At 50.3% G+C, this 13,602-nt stretch overlaps 1 protein-coding gene across 4 annotated transcripts in view; it reads right to left on the reverse strand.

The window, feature by feature from the left end:
* The window catches only part of DIDO1 (death inducer-obliterator 1), a 51,805-nt gene that overhangs the window by 34,364 nt on the left and 3,839 nt on the right, over positions 1-13,602 (reverse strand). The window contains exon 1 of one of the 4 annotated variants that reach the window (XM_019944686.3): positions 9,708-9,842. The exons of 2 other annotated variants lie outside the window; for them this stretch is intronic. The gene's annotated coding sequence lies outside the window, so the exon portion shown is untranslated. Of the gene's footprint in view, positions 1-9,288; positions 9,442-9,707; positions 9,843-13,602 lie in introns of those variants that run through there. One more of the 4 variants, XM_073793164.1, reaches the window with a different exon arrangement.

Genomic DNA, 13,602 nt, shown 5'->3' on the forward strand with positions numbered 1-13,602 from the left:
AGGTCATGAAACAAAAACAAACCCCTATGATGAAGGCAAAAGTTAAAAAAGAAAAATTGTGTTATGCTCCTAACACAACTTAAAATGTGGGTCCACACACAACAGCAGGTCACCAAACGGTGGTCACACCATACTAGTAACAACGTTTCCCCAGAGGAAAAGAACGGTGGGCGGGCATCCCTGAAACTGGGAAAAAGAAAACCTGGAGGCGAACATAATGCACTGAGATAGTTTTATATCTTTACATTTCTAAGTGCAAATGTCCTCTCAGCTGAAAACTGCTCCATTTCCTAAGCAGACCTACGAATACCAACATGAAACCTTAGGTTCCCCCAGACCACCCAAGGGCAGGAAGCAGCCCACCACCTCCCAGGCAGCTCTCCAACTTTTTGCTGTTGAGGTCCCTTTATACCCTTAAAAACTGAGGACCCCAAAGAGCGGCTGCTTATGTGGGATATGTATTTCCAAAATTAAACCTGAGAAAGGCTTTCAGAATTGTGGATGTTCCCTGATACCACATCAAACCTCGACAGGCCGCATTTACATGAAAAGTAGTTGTGACACGAATCTGCAACCACGTCCATGAATGCTCCACACCTTCCTGGGTCGTAACGCACTCTGAAAACATCTTTTGCCTGTGTGCACGGTGGCCAGCTGGACACATGCAGAGTCCACACGCTGGCACATTTCATTAGACAACATGAGACGCATCTGTTAACGTTAGCGCCCATCTCCTGAAATGTCTTTCATTACTGGGAAGCCATCAAGCTCAGGGTGGCAGATAGAAGCTTTTCAAAATGCTAACTTTCATTTAAAGCTGGAATTTTGTCATCAGTAACAAACATTGTCAGTTACTTTCCTCCAGTCTCACACTGTGCATCTTCGAGAAAATGCCTGCCACACACCACCTGGAAAAATGCAGTCCATCGGTGATGCTCTGCGGCCCCCGGCTGCAGGCCCCTCTGGCCCCTCAGGGGCGCTACCAGGAACCTCTGTGCCAGCAGTGCAAACGCCGACCCGGCAGGGCCGGCTCACGAGGCCGACTGTGACCCTGGACAGGGCTTCTGAGCTCTTAGCCTCCAAAGGGTTTCAAAACACACCGTTTCCGGTAGCTCAAGAACATGCTGGATACACGCCAAGCAGTCACACATATCCGCACTTCAGTGTCAGAGGAGAGGAAACATTTGCTTCCACAAAACTGTTCTAAAACCACCACTTCATTTTCCCTTCAGACTATCCAACCCTTGAAAAACGTTAAGCTGCCAGAAGTGATTTTCTGTAGAGCAAAACCAAAAATACGCTCCCCAAACGTGAGTGATGCCCAACTCTACAACCACGTAAATCTGAAGGCTCCACTTCTACAAAGCTCGTGACGGGTAAGTAACCGCCTCTTACCCATTTGAAGATGTTTAGTTCTATGGACTGGAGACTAATTTCTCTGAGATACTTTAAAATATAATACATAACCACAATGAAGCTCCTATTTTCACAGCACAACAAACACAAGAAAACAGTTGCAGCTTCTCAAAAAGATAACACACAAGCGCACACCTGTCCTGCCCACCTAGCGGCAAAACAAGGTGGTCCTCCGAATCTCACACCCCCAAAACAATATTCAAAGCTAACAATTTTAATTTTGAAACAATTCTAACCTGCCGGTCACAATTTATATCCAATGCTACAACATAACCTCATTATTTCGGACTCTGCTAACTCAATTTATGGTTCTAACAGGCTGGGCCAAAGTTCACAGTTACTGATATTTCACGTTAAGAGTCTTCCGTCTCATGACGAATCCTTTGCTGGGGATGAGGAGGGACTGAGAAGATGCTGAAAGTTCTATGAAGTACTTAAAAACGCAAGCTTTCCCAATTAAAGCCTCTTTCACAATTCCGTTTTTATTAATGGGATAGTCACTAACGAGGGCACGTCCGGGAATTTGAGAGGACACACGACATTCTGCCGACCTGGCAGCGCTCCCTCTCAGCGACCCCACGCTACCCCACGCTCATCCTGACTCGACTGCACAAGTGGCACTGCAGTCCTTTAGGTGGCCAATCCAAAGTATGCTGCTTTCCAAGTAACACTGTCATTATTAAAATTCCACTGAAGCAAAAGGACCCACAGCACGGTGAGCTTCTCAAGCAGTAACTACAGAGAGAAATCTAGGAACCACCTGCTGTTCAAAATTTCTTAGGTGTTTTTGCTTTACAGGTCTGTGCAGACAAAAAGTAAAACTTGTTGCTTAAAAGCTCGCCAGGACTGGTGCCTCGGCCAAGCTCTGGTGAGGCCGGGACCCCAGCTCCCCCATTGCGGGTGGGCAGTGGGCACTCTGGTTTCTCTCTATCCACTTCCTAGTGAAAACACAGGCTTGTGACCTCGGTGGGCAGCTCTCCAAAAGCGCTTCAGGAACAACCAGCAGAGCCACCTGAATGCGTCCAGGTTAAGGTGGAGGAAACGAGGCTCTCCCTGTTCTCTACGAAACCACTTGCTTCCTTGGATGGACTCCTGCTGTGGTCTGCACGTTTGTGCCCCCGGAGCCCTCCTGAATGGGATACCTGCCCTGGAAAAGAGGCCCCAGAGCTCACCTGGCCCTGCCACCGGGACCCAACTGCCCCGGCATCCTGACCTTGGGCCTCCCGCCTTCAGAGCTGCGAGCAATCCAAGTCCACTGTGCAAAAGCTCCCAGTCTGTGGTCCTTGCCACGGCAGCCCGAGGGGACTGAGGCAGCTCCCTCTTGTCTCTCAAGGAACAAGAAAACATGGCTTCAGACACTGGCAAGGGACTATCTGAATCCTACACCCTGGGGTTGGTGCCTGTAAGACAAGGCTCCTGCCAGGGTCTTAGGGCCCCTCTGAACTGCACAGGCTCTTGTCCTCACGGAGTCTGCAAGATGGGGCAGGTCTGGCTAAATATCCAGGACAACACTGGGATGGGCCCCCAAGAGGGAGCCTCCCCTCTCCTTCCCCAACCAAGACAGAGGGTGTGACTGTGAGGCGGGAGGGGGGGAGGGTCACAGACGGGACCCTGGGCACAGTAAGTCGCTCCCCAGGACAGTCAGCCCTGCTGGGCACCTCAGGGGCTGCTTCCTAGGGACCCTGGTCCTCCAGCTCCGCCCCCCTAACTGCTCACCCTATCGCTTTCATATCCGCAATGGTCTGTCTGGGCCCCGAGTGCACCCGGGCTGGCTACTCCCTTCCAGCGCCCACGGGGGCACTGCTGCCAGATCCCCGTATCACCCGTAGCACCCAGTGCAGGCCCGGCGCACCGTGTCTCACTGCAGCAAGAGCTGTTGGTAAGGATCCGGTGAGAGGCTGTGGGTGAGGACAGCCTACGATAAAGGCAAAATGCCACCCACCGTTCCCTCAGGCCGCAAGACCCTTGGGGCCTCCTCACCCAGAGCGCACCCCGGCTGTACTCTAGGGCTCTGGTTCCAGGCGGTCCACTTTGAGGGGGACGTGTGCACTGAACCCTCTTCACTAGGGACCACAAACTAGCCAGATATTCCACGTTTTTCCCAAAAAGCAAGAACGTGGTTGAGGGCCCCCTGAAAACATTGCCTATCTTAAAAGTAACCCATTTCCCCAGGTGTTACAAGTTCAGAGTCAACTGCCTTTTTAAATTCCCATTTCTCAACAACAAGAGCATTTCTAACCATGACCCAGAGCAGAGGTTCTCAAAGTGTGGCCCCCGGGCCTTTCAGGAGGGCCCCCCCAAGGGCAAACTATTTGCACAACACTAAGGGCACGGATGTGGTGGTTTCTCAGAAGCCAAATGACAGAGATAGGACGAAGGAGACAAGAGAATCTGGCTACTGTCGCTTAAGCCAGACGTTCTGGAGAGCTGCAAAACCCTAGGACAACACTACCTTTCTCATTAAATTGTTTTTGTTTTGGAACATAGTTCCCATAAAGTGTAATTTATGTTATTATTTTTAAGTAAGTAAATTTAAATGTCTCTCTTTTTTTTTTCTTTCTGCGGTACACGGGCCTCTCACTGTTGTGGCCTCTCCCGTTGTGGAGCACAGGCTCCGGACGCACAGGCTCAGCGGCCATGGCTCACGGGCCCAGCCACTCCGCAGCATGTGGGATCTTCCCGGACCGGGGCACGAACCCACGTCCCCTGCATCGGCAGGCGGACTCTCAACCACTGCGCCACCAGGGAAGCCCCTAAATGTCTCATTTTTAATGCCAAATATGGGAAATATCAATAGATACAACGTAAACAATAGCCCTCTGGGGTCCTTGTTAATTTTAGGTGTAAAGGGGTCAGTCTGAGAATGGCCACCACCACAGACTTGACACTACTGGCAACGTCAAGGGGCTGCTCTTGATGGGCCGTGACAGTGACGCTCCAGGAGGCTGCTCTCCCAGACCCTCCCCACCTCTCCTCGGATGAGAAGGCACCAATTACGAAACTGCAGCATTCAGAGGGACTGCCACCTAAGTCCAAAGAGAAAATGTTGGAGAAAAAAACCAAAGGCCTGCTGCTGCCTCACAAGTATCTGCTTCATGAGTGGAGCTGCATCTCATGCCACAGGCCAAGGGGCAAAAATAATGCTTGGAGACCTTGGAAATGCAGAAGTCAAGAATTAAACTGTATACTTGAGCTGGAATCTTCCTTTCTTTCTCTGAGATTAGAAGAGGCCAATGTCTAGCTTTGGGGGGCAGTGGGGAAGGTCCAAGCTTAAATAAAGCAGTTATTAAATAAAAACAGGATTTTCTGTACTGATTTTTACAGATCCATGCAGAGCTCAACTTGAGGCAGCTTCCCCAACTCCTGCCCACTGCCCGGGTGGGGAAAGTGCAGAAGAAAGCCACCTTACTACTAAAAACACAAATACTGTTTAAATTACAATCTAACAAACCTGAAGAGTCAATGGCTAGCACTGACCTAGCCCTGTGTCCATGGGGCACGGGGGGCATCTCAGGGGTACCACTCCTTGTGCCGGCTCAGCATCCCCAGTCCTGACCAAGGCAGCCACCCGTGTCCTCCTCTGCTGACCACAGCATGACCACACCCACACACTAACAAGTAGGGTAAGTCCTCTGATAAGCAGACAGGGGGCTGAGAGGCTCAAGGGGCAGCACCACGGAAGAAGGCAGGCTTCACACCAGGGTGTCCCTGCCTTCAACCCCAACTGCAAACCTAACAGCTAGGTGTGCTGCCCAGGGAAATGGGGACAACTGTGAAACTCCATCGTGTCAAGTGCCAGTCAGATTATGATAAATAGCCTGTGTCATTTATTAAAATGACAATGTCTGCTGGTGAGTGGTTGGGAAAACAGGCCCTCACAGGAGAATCTGCAAATGTCTACAAAGAGCCCCTTCCATGCTCGGCACAGAGCAGGCAGCACCTCTGTTCCACCCGGCCAGGTGGGACTGCTTCACTGTGACCTGCCAGGGATAACGAGGGAAGTGCAGGTGCGTTTATAAGGGCGCTCCCAGCATGCCTTTTTTTTTTTTTTTAAACTAAGGGACACAAACCAATGTCCATCACCAGGAGACCAGTTTGAGAAAAACCCAGAAACAGCCATGTGATGCAATTCTTTAAGACTGTAATTAAAGGATGATGAACTCTACAGCCCCTGCCATGGAAAGAGCCCCACACCCTTGAGCGAAGCTAGCAGGTAACAGTTCCCAGCACATCCTGACCCCCCCACCCCACCCCAACCAAGTTCACAAACACATCCACAGCTGTAACTGGGCTTCCAAATGGTGCCATTTCTGGGGTTTCTGCTTTCTTTCTATCCTTTCATATTTTATATCCTTTCTTTATATCCTAATTTTCTCTCTCTATAAACTTATTTTTGCAACCCAAACACCGTACAGCTATCTTTACATTGGGGAGGAAACCTCATTTACCTTCCTGTTGTAAAGGTGTATTAAATACCTCTGGAGTGTCTCTATCAGCATATGAAAAACAAAACCATAGCACCTAAGTTTGACACTCAAGAGAGAAACATCTGCTTTACAAATTACAAACAAGATAATCACACCTACTAAGTAGTTTTTACAATCATGGCTACAACAATTCTTATTAAAATGCGTACAATTACCTATTCAACTTCACATAACAACTTACCCTCAAAATTAGAGGTGACCTTTGAACAACGCAGGAACTGGACTCCCATCCAATTCCTGTGTTTAACTTGGCTTCCGTGTACCGCAGATTGTGTAGTACTGTAGTTACTACTGGAAAAAGTCCCTGCGTAAGTGTAACCAGACAGTTCAAACCCATGTTGTTCAAGGGTCAACCATACTACTCAAAAAATAAAATGAAGAGAACAGTATGGAGGTTCCTTAAAACACTAGAGCTGCCACATGATCCAGCAACCCCACTCCTGGGCATGTATCTGGAGAAAACTCTAATTTGAAAAGATACATGCACCGCAATGTTCACTGCAGCACTATTCACAATAGCCAAGACATGGAAGCAATCTAAATGTCCACTGATGGATGAAATGGATAAAGAAGATGTGGTGAATGTATACATCAAAACATTACCCAGCTATAAAAAAGAATGAAACGCCATTTGCAGCAACATAGATGGACCCAGAGATCATTATACTAAATGAAATCAGAGAAAGACTAATATATATCACTTATATGTGGAATCTAAAAAAATTTACATAAATGAACTTACTTATAACAAAACAGAAATAGACTCAGGCGTAGAAAACAAAGTTTATCCCACTGCCCGCATGCTCGGGCAGGGGGATAAAATAGAGTTTGGAATTAAAAAAAAAAAAAAGGCCTAAGCAAGAGACTCCAGGAAGTGTGGGCACTTAAGATCAAGGGAGCTCAATGTAGACCGTTAGGCCTCCTCCTTCCCAAATAGTACATGTCCATTAACTGTTAATCACAGAGCCTTTGCAGTGGAATTAACACACATCATTTGATGCTGGCCCTAAAGAGAGTAACATTAGGTTTCCACTGTACCTGACGCCACCATTTAAATAAGAAAAAATGCAAAAGGGACTGTTTAAGGAACGTTTTTCTTAAAGGACTTCCTGAAGCCACCAGGTGTATGAGAAATCAGGCCTCTACTGGACGGGACCCAAGGACAACAGTGAGCTGACCTGTAAACATTCAACCTTGGCTCTGTAAGAGCCAAATGCAAGTCACTTGGTAGCTTGCAACACGTGTACAAAAAAGGTAAAACACATCATGTTAACAGAAATAAAAAACAATCAGGACCTGGAACATCTGGGAAACACACACTAAAAAGACCCAGTCCGCGGGCTGCCAGGGAAGGGGCTCCAAGCCAATAAGGCACCCTGTGGTCAGTCACAGAGACTTCCAGCATCAACAGCAGGACCCACAACTCCACCGCCAAAAAGAAAATGGGAGCCAAGTCCCCACTCCAAACCCTCCCTTCCTCACCAAGAAGACAAACCCCATCCACACGAAGGGCCACCTGAAGCACTGGGCGCCCCGTGTCCAAGCCCCAGTGACACAGTTCCTCAACAAGCCATTGTGATGCTCACACACGCATACATGGTCACCGCCGGTAACAGCAGACAATCAGGGGAGCGGCCAACTGCCCAACTTTTCATTCTACCCTTTCTTATCAGAGCATAACTCGCTTCGCCTGAAACAGCCTGAATTTAATCGAATACTAATAGAAGACAGTTCTCGGTGGAAAATCAGTAGTAAATTAAAGATACACCTTAGTCCTAAACTCACTGTTAACGTAAGCCTGCAAGAACATGGGCAGCTAGGAAACAGAAGGTGCTCAGGAAATGCATTAGGCAGAATGCTTCACAACAGGGTTGTGGCTGGGCCTCCCCAGGTGACACCTGAGACGCCTGCCGTGTTAAGATGGGAAGGTAGAGGACTAGACGTGGAGACGTATATGTTCAATACATGCCACCCTCAAGTGCCAAAAAGGGGCCCCAGGCTCCAGGGACATGGCTGCCGACCCTCACAGGTCCCCATTACACACGTCTCCAGGGCTGGGAAGGCCACCTTTCTGGTCCCTGCTACAACCAGGGTGCTTGGCACACAGGATGCAATAAATATTTGTTGAATACAACGAGAAATCGTTCTAAAGGTCACAGATCTTATTTCCTTAAAACCCATGGCTAAGATATGGGGATACGTGCCTGATTCACTTTGTTATAAAGCAGAAACTAACAAACCATCGTACAGCAACTATACTCCAATAAAGATGTTGAAAAAAAAGTCCATGGCTAAAGCACCTTTCTTGGAAACATGAAGCCAGGGACTACGTAGCTCTGGGGAAATCATGGAACATTTGTCTGGGGTTGGCCCAACGGCCCGGTTAGAACGCAGCTCTGCGATCTTGGGCAAGCTCCTTAAAGGTGCTTTGGCTTCTTGGAGGTTAGAACAGGTACAGAAGCATCCTACTCACTGAGACGAATTAGCACACATCAACTGCCCAGAACAGGGTCAACCTTGGTGGAATGCCCACTGTGAGCTGTTGCTGGTGCCAAGTGGAGGCTCAGCTTCCCGCTTACCAAGCTATGGGTAATGAGCTTATGTGAGCACACTGAAAAGATCTCAATATCCGCCCTTCCCTCCTGCAAAATACCCAAGTACATGAGGTTCAAATCTCATTCCACCAATGTGCAAATTATATGGATATTATCTAAGGCCAAAACACGAATTAAAGAGTATCTTCAACTTAGCTCAGGTGCTGTCGTTCTAAGGTCCTAACTCTAAGCTCACTGACTGAAGTGCTGGATTCAGAGCAGAAAACCTGCCCTGACCTCCAGAGTTTCCCAACCTGGCGGGGGAGCAACCGAGGGGGAAAGAAAAGTGAGCAAATGAGGGCGTGGGATCTGAGCCCCAAAGACGTGAGCCCGTCTTTGGTGAGCCCGGCCGGGCACACCTCCGGTGGAAGGTGAACGTTGCCCCTTTCTACTCTGAGGTTGACCAGAAGATAAGATATAACACAAATTTGTGTCCTACATCAAATCGACACGTCGCACAATAAAAGCTAAAAATCCGTATTTTATGGCTAGGCACACACTCTTTAAAAGAGTGAAACAGATTTTCTGAAGGCCTTTTTTGCTTCCTATAGCATCAAATATCACACAACTATCGAAATGTTATTCTTTACAGGAATAGTCGACCAGAAACCGAAACCATCAAGCGAAATAAAAGCAAAAAGAACCACACTAAAAAAAAAAAAACCAGAATGAAACTTCATCTCCTTTAAGGTGTCCAGAGCAACTAGACACTTGATGAAAAACAAAAAACGGAGGGGGGGATTCAATCCTACGTTACAGTTACTTGAAACAGAATCACTTCCTCCACGCACCAGCAGCGAGACCAGGAACTTCTAGGAAAAAGCATCGCCCTCCTCCTGCACTGCCGCTGGGGGGTCACCGGGCGGCGTCCTGCTCGCGCACCTCTCAAGTCGTCCACACCGTAACCCAGCCCCCAGGACACGCCCGCGGCGGGCGGACCGGGCCGGACCCCGCGGAGTGGACCCTGCCCGGCAGCCCCGGCGCCCCCCGACACCGCCCCCCCGCTCCTGCCCACGGCCCGCGCGTCCCTCCCCCCTCCCCTCGCCCTCCCCGCGGCCGCCGCCATCTTCTCAGCTCGACAGAGCGCGGCTGGGCGCGGGCCCTGCGGCGCCGGGCGGGCCGGGCCGGGCTCGGGCGCCGCCACCCCCGCCCGTCCCTATGCGGCCTCGCAGCGGCCGACCCTCCGCCCGGCGCCCCGGCCGCCACTCACTGCGCGGGCCGCAGGCCTCCAAGATTTCGCAGCCATTTCCTCCGAGCGCCTCAGAGTGGGCGGGCGGGGTCGACGCCGGCCACCGAGATGCGGGGGGTAGAGGGGCCGCCCGCGCTAAGCGAATAGAAGACGCCGGCCACCGAGACGCGGCGGGTAGAGGAGCCGGCCGCGCCCCGAGAACAGCGTCCCCGCGCGGCTGGCGGAGGAAGGAGCCCGGCCCAGGCCCCGCCCCTGCCCTGCGCCGCGCTGTTCCCGAGCCATAGGGCCAAAGCTGAGAGCAGAGGCGGCGCGGCTCCAGTCGGCTGGCCACCCCGGGCCCCAAAAGGGGCCGGGAAGAGGATGGAGGAGCAAGGCGCATCGCTCCTTTCCCACCAGACTGCGTTCCCAGCTTCTCTGGGACTCGAGCCCGCTCCCCACGGGCCAAAGAGCTCAGTGCCCGGGCCGCCCCCGCCTACTCAACCGGGCACACCTGCCCACGAGGGCTGCAGGGCACTTGTCCATCCCCAAATACTCAACAAACGGGCTTCAGAGGGGAAACACCTGCTACCTTGGGACAGTGGACAATGGCCCCCGAAGACAGTAACTCCCCATCGCTGCCGCTACAGCTCCCTGCTTCCACATCCCTTAGTAGCAGGAACCGCTGGGCAAAAAGCAGAAAAGTGCCCTGTGTGCAGTAAAGCTCCACCCGTGACTCTACAGAGGACTGCCAGGTGCTTCCGTGAGAACCAGGGGCCTGGGAGCAGGTGTGCTTCTAAATAAACATCTCTGAAGATCACACGGCCTGCCAGGTTCGCAGACTGTCCGTTTTCTTCAAAGGAATCCAACACAGCTTGTTTCTGTTGATGTGATTCCATCAGGACTGCTTCCACGGCCTCTCCCAAGTATGAATCTTGCGCTCTTAGCATCTTGATTGTCTCCAGGTTTGCTCCAGATGGGTGTATGAGAAGTTCATAAACCAGACAGAGTTGGAACTGGCTTGAACCAACAGTGTGTAAGTGGGTAAGCTGTGTGTAACATGGGACTCATGCTGGGGTGCAGGGGAAGCTCACAGAAGGCCTCCCTGCAAAGGGCTCCCTAAATGGGAGTCGCAACGGGGAAACCCCACCCAGCCTCTTTAGCTGAAAATCTTTACATGAAGCAAACCCAGCAGTAATGTCTTTCTACAAGGTTTTAACTGGCTTGCAGCTTCGGGCGGGTGCTGGAACGCACGAAAGACACAGAGGACCGGGCTGCCAGTGGAACAGGAGGAAGCTCTGGGTGGAAAGCCCAGTGGACAGAAGGGAGGCCCAGAGGGGAAGCTCCGGCTGTATCACTGCAGTACTGGGGGGCTCAGGAGGGCTCTCGGGCAGCAAAGGAAAGGAAACCGTACCCCCACCGGCCCTGCAACTGCGCCTCCCTTTCTGATCTCCCAGCAGGAGCTAGCCCTGACCATGAGCCTCCAGGCTCAGGGGCACCTGCCACCTGTGGGAGGAGTCAGGCCCTCGCCCTTCTCCCACCTCTTCAGGTAACTCCAGCTCACCTGTTGTCACTCCTCACGGGAGCTGCTCTTCCCTGGTAAAAAAGGCATTTCTGGAACTTCAGTTTGGATACTTTTTAGTTGAAGTCTACTAGCTAAGGAATACCTTCTCCTAACAACCTTATACCCAGAGGAACAAACAGATTAAAAAGGAGTCTCCAGTTGTCTCAGATTCTTTCCTAAATACCCCAAATACACAACGAAAAATCCCAAAGTTCAGGGGACAACACGAGTAGCTCAGAGGGCAGGAGGGAGCAGGGAGCTAAATAGGCTTCCAGGACTCAAGGGGGTTTCAGTCTTTGAGAAAATGTATGATTGGTGCTTGCCCAACGTGTGTGGACACCAGGTCCTGCCACCAATACCCATGGACAATTCGGAGGAAATTTATAAAAGCAGAAAAGCACATCTGGAAAGGTCAGCAATCCTTTTACAAGACCTCTTCCTGGCGTTCAGCCTCTTCTCACCCCTGAGTTAAAGCCTACTGGCAAGCTGGGTCCTGAGCAGAGCACCCCTCTCCTTGCAGTCAAGTGCAACCCTGAGAGACAAGGCAAGGTGCGTCTGGGCGAGGTGACAGCCAAGCAGCTTTATTGCTACTCTCATTTGGAATTCAAAGGCAAGCAAGCAAGCCAGCGCCCTCCCAGCAGGCAGGCAGAGAAGGGGCTGGGTAGTCAAGGTCTAGGGTGGGGCCACTGCCTGGCCCTGGGCAAGGTCCCCAGTGAACCTGGACCCAAACTCAGACCCAGACCTGGGGCAGAGGAGAGATGCCAGGGAGGAGAGAAGAAGCCAGGGGGCAAAGTCAAGGTGGGACCCCCCCCCCCTTAGCTCCTCCTCCCTAGCCTCGGCCAGCAGTTTGGAGGAAAACCCTCAGGGTTTCTTCAGAATAGCTACGCAGGTGCCCTCTGACCCAGGGGTCATGGGCTGCAGGGCTCAGACGTCAGAACAACGCTTGTTACTCCTGCCTTTCAGGGTGGTTCCTGTAACTCTGAGACATCTACTTCTTCCCGTGAGTTTAGTGAAAAGTAAATAAAGTTAACTTCAGAAGAAATACTTTAAAAAGTATAAGGCATAAAAAGTGTATTTCTTTTCTGGTTCGTTTCATCTCTTAGCAGTCTCTAAAGGAACACACCAAATGAAAAAGCCAGAAAAATCAACGCCTTTCACAGATTTTGACAGAAAAGCAGTTTAAGAGTAAAGCAGAAACACCATTTGGTGTACTGGATCCACCACCGCACTGTGCCCAGATACACCATTTACCCTCATCACACCACAAAGTACGTAACAGGAAAAGGGAGAAACAAGCCCACAGATCTGAACCGAATTCCTAGGGCAGCTGGTGAGCAGGAACCTCCACAGGCTGGGAGAGAACAGTCAACTGAGACGGGAGGGCCCAGGGCAGGGCCGCTGACACCGGTCCTCGGCCCTCACCTGGCCGGCGGGGCCTCAGGGGCACGCACACAGCGACAAATAGCTGTACCGCCTACAATTTAAGAGATTCGTTTTTTCTGAAAGAAAATACTTGAAAAGTGAAAGATAGTTGAAAGTCAGGTCTAACAGTGGCTTTCTGGATTTGTCCAAAAGAGAAAAAAATGTATAAATTCCTGCTCTTGCCTGGGTCACAAAAACAAAATGGTGAAAGAGAGAAAAGAGTATTTGAAAAAAATACCAACAAGAGTAACACAGGTTGAGCTATTAGGAATTTCAAAAGGATACCCAAAAGGTTTTATTCTGGGGTATCCCTGATTTCAATGAAATCAATACCCATAAATTACCCTTTTCAATACCAAAATAGTTTTGAGTTCCAAATTGAACCAATTGCTTCTGAAATTTAGAAACCCAAGGAGAAACAGGATCTCCCAAATCTGTCTACAGAAGGTAGGAGGACAAGAACGTTGCCTTTTACAGCTACACAGAAAAGTGACAAATCTTGGGAGTCTGTCAGACATACAAAATTCCTCTCGTTCAATGGAAAGTAAAAACATTTAAAAGAGTAAATATAAGAGGACTTTAAAGTCAAAAAAGAAAATCAATTTGGCGAGTGTTTTTTAAAAGAACGCGTGGGTATGGATTGAAAAAATGCCTCATCTTCATTCAGTGCTTCCGTCTCCCAAGTCAGACATGTGATGAGAACTGGGCTCACGCAAAAACAAAACCACCAAAACCAACAGAAACCAGAAACCCCTCAAAGCATATACAGATATACAGCTACGCACGGGTACGCTATAGGCGTTTATATATACACGTGCATGTGTCTGTATGGATCTCCGAGGTGTGCATCAAAGCCCTAACCAGCCAGGTGTGAAGGGAAGGGTCAAATTCAGCAGAGACAGTCTGCGAGCAGCGCACTGACTGGTAGCCTTGTGAGCACGCTGCCTGTGCCCC

The sequence above is a fragment of the Tursiops truncatus genome, chromosome 15, assembly GCF_011762595.2.
Source record: "Tursiops truncatus isolate mTurTru1 chromosome 15, mTurTru1.mat.Y, whole genome shotgun sequence".
Classification (NCBI taxonomy): Eukaryota; Metazoa; Chordata; class Mammalia; order Artiodactyla; family Delphinidae; genus Tursiops; species Tursiops truncatus.